The sequence below is a fragment of the Triticum aestivum genome, chromosome 7A (genome assembly GCF_018294505.1).
Source record: "Triticum aestivum cultivar Chinese Spring chromosome 7A, IWGSC CS RefSeq v2.1, whole genome shotgun sequence".
Lineage (NCBI taxonomy): Eukaryota > Viridiplantae > Streptophyta > Magnoliopsida > Poales > Poaceae > Triticum > Triticum aestivum.
Window position 1 is genome coordinate 722,276,737 of NC_057812.1, and position 3,215 is coordinate 722,279,951.

The window sequence follows — 3,215 nt, forward strand, 5'->3', positions numbered from 1 at the left end:
AATCGTTAATTTGTGTAGTCGTGTGTGCAAGAGTTGGCGAGTGGAATGACCAAAAATAGTCAACCATTCCTGAGATAAATGCCTTCCGTTACCTTGAAGCCCCAGCAAGTGAACAATCCATCAAACACCTAGAGTGCATTGCCCAACTGAAAGAAAAAGTGTGGGATTCTGAGGAAGGGGGAGGATCGAACCTTGGGATAAGAAAGGCAGAGGATACATACCATGATGTGGGCGGGACAGAAGAGCAGTGCACTTGGAGCTCAACCGCGTCGTCGATCACCAGAGCTAGCGTCGACGGCTACAGGTCGCTCCGATCCTCCTCAAATTTGATTGCTCCTGGTTTGGCTTTACGGGCGGAGCGCAATGGGATGAAAGAGGCACGGCACAGGGAGGGGGGTAGCAGCCGTGCGCCAACGTGAGGAAGTTGGCAGCGGCGAGACGAAGAGGCGGGGAGACGGAGGAGAGAAACGGTGCGAGAGAGAGGAGGCGGCTGCGGATGAGAGCGTGAGATCATCTCCAGCCGTTCGGCCCTCCAGACGCCGAAAAAACGCGTCCTAGGGCGAACCGGCGAGATTTTCAACGTGGGGCGACTGCGTTCCCAGTCGTCGCCCCAGGTCGGCCCCAGGACTAAACGAATTCGGCGTTTTTTTGGCACAAACTCGTCGAAATTCATCCAAACTCGGTGACATTCATTCAAATTTGTACAAAATAAAATAAAATAAACAAACACGGCCTAGCTACGCCGCCCTCGCCGCGCCTCGCCGCCGTCTGACTTCTACATGCCTAGGCGCTTGTAGAACACGGCCTAGAAGTCGGTGTAGTCACCGACTTCTACAAGCGCCTTACCTTTAGTGGGCGCTTGTAGAAGCCTGTTATAGTAGTCCAGCAGATGCCACAGTTAGTCACCCCTGCATTCAGTGACACAAGGATAGTGATGTGCCAGGTCAATGGCTTCATCCGCGAGTACATCGTCTCGCGAAGAATGGAAGAGAACCTTGTCTTTGAACTTGGGCCCAATTGTGTCCTGACCACCGAACGCAAAGGGCGTCACCTTATCATATTGAAGAATTGGGTCAGAGACATAATTGTATTCGATAGCATTGACTTCTCACGGTTACGGTCGCTCACAGTGTTTGGAAAGTGGGAATCATTCTTCATCTCCAAAAGTATGAGGTTGCTTCGGGTTCTTGATCTGGAGGATGCATCAGGTTTAAAGGATGAAGATCTTATTGAGATGGTGAAGCGGCTGCGCCGCCTCAAGTTTCTCTCCTTACGAGGATGTAGTGAGATCTCCCATCTGCCTAGTTCACTGGGTGAGCTTAGGCAGCTCCAGACTCTGGATGTGAGGCACACCTCCATAGCCAGACTGCCAAAGAACATCGGGAAGTTACAGAAGCTACAGTATATCCGAGCTGGCACTACCATCTCAGCATTGACATCACCTGCCCCATCCCGCAGCTTGCTAGAGTTGTGCAGACGTCGTGCCCTACATGGTGTTGAGGTTCCTAGAGGGATTGGAAAATTGACAGCCCTGCATACACTTGGTGTTGTCAATGTCATTGCTTCTGGGGGAAAAGCATTTGTGAAAGAGCTCAAGAAACTCACTCAATTGCGCAAGCTTGGTGTGTCTGGCATCAATAGGCATAACAGCGAGGACTTCTTCTCTGCAATCTCAGGTCACGTGCATTTGGAATCCTTGTTAGTGCGGCTTGCAGAGGGAAATCAACGTTCCTTGGATGGCATCTCCCTGCCTTGGGAGAACCTACAGAGTCTTAAACTGCATGGGCTACAAGACAAGTTACCTCTACTTGAGGGCCAACTTAGCAAGCTCAAGAAGTTGGATGTGGAGATGGACTCTTTAGAGAAGACTGACATTGAGTCCCTTGCCATGCTACCAAACTTGTGCATTCTACGCCTTCGTGTGAAGCAGCTTCCGGATAGCAGGCTCCATTTTTATGCCGAGATGTGCCGGGAGCAGCTGGACACCTTCAAAAAAGTGAAGATCCTTGAGATTGGTTGCAGATCCAGCAATTTACAAGTATCCTTTGGATCAAAGTCGATGAAAAATCTTGAGCTGCTCGAGATTGAGTACTCAAGTGGATCATGTCAGCTTGCCAGCCTGAATAATCTGTCTGAACTGAAGGAAGTCTTGCTCAAGGGTACAAATGATGAGCAATTCAGGATAGAGTTTGAGAGACATCTTGCTACTCACCCAAATAGTCCTGCCGTGAAGTTGGAGAAACTATCCGCATCAACTTGAAGAGTTCCATTTTTCCAGCTATCACTAGTTAGCTGGATATCCAGCCTTTGCAATCCATCATTTGTTTTTTGCGTGTAATCCATCATTTCTTTGTGTACTTGTTTTCCACATTGCTTGTGTGCTTATTAGCAATAAACATGTATTTTTGTAAAAATATACTACCTATGTGCACTCTTTACGGGCAGCTGGATTTTCTGATGGTCTTTATTAAAACTGAGTTGTCGACTGTCGTCAATTTGATGCTGGCAACAAGCCTGTTACGGTGTGCCAGCACAAACGATTTCGTTGGACTACGCCAGTAGAAAGATGTCTAAATTAATTACCTTCAGTTTTCCTTCCTTTCAAAGGATGTTAAGATTTGTTTAATACTTATTTCTCCTTGTGTTAAATACAAAATTGATCCCGTCTTGTAGTTGTAGTTAGAAGAAGGGGGGCATTCTTCTCTTAGGTGTACTCACGTTTACTGCTTGGTCCATTCGTTGATTTAGTCATTGTTATCCCATGCACTGCCGGAAGAATAGCACTAGCTCAACTGCATTTCGGTTTGCTTCAGTTTACTGTCCGACACAGGCGTCAGGTCGAGCAGAGTATTAGTCCATCAAGCACTCACATGCACCGTCCTTATACGGAGTATCAGAATGTTAGCAAGATTACCATGATTATGACACTAGAGTTGCCACTCAGATGGAAAGCGTGGGATGGGTTAATTCTATTCAAAAGTGCACGTATGTGGATGATCATGAGGAATACACCCCAACTTACAAATACTAAATGAGGACTGCTCCTGTTGATAGAGGACCATGATTTCATTTGCATTGACAATTTGACACTGAAAGTTCGGGGAGGGAAAAAAAGCTAAATTGGTGATGATCCATTGGATGCTAGCTCTATGTATGTAAATATGCCCCAGCATCACATCTTATGAGTGTCATCATTGTTGGAAGCCATCAGCGGC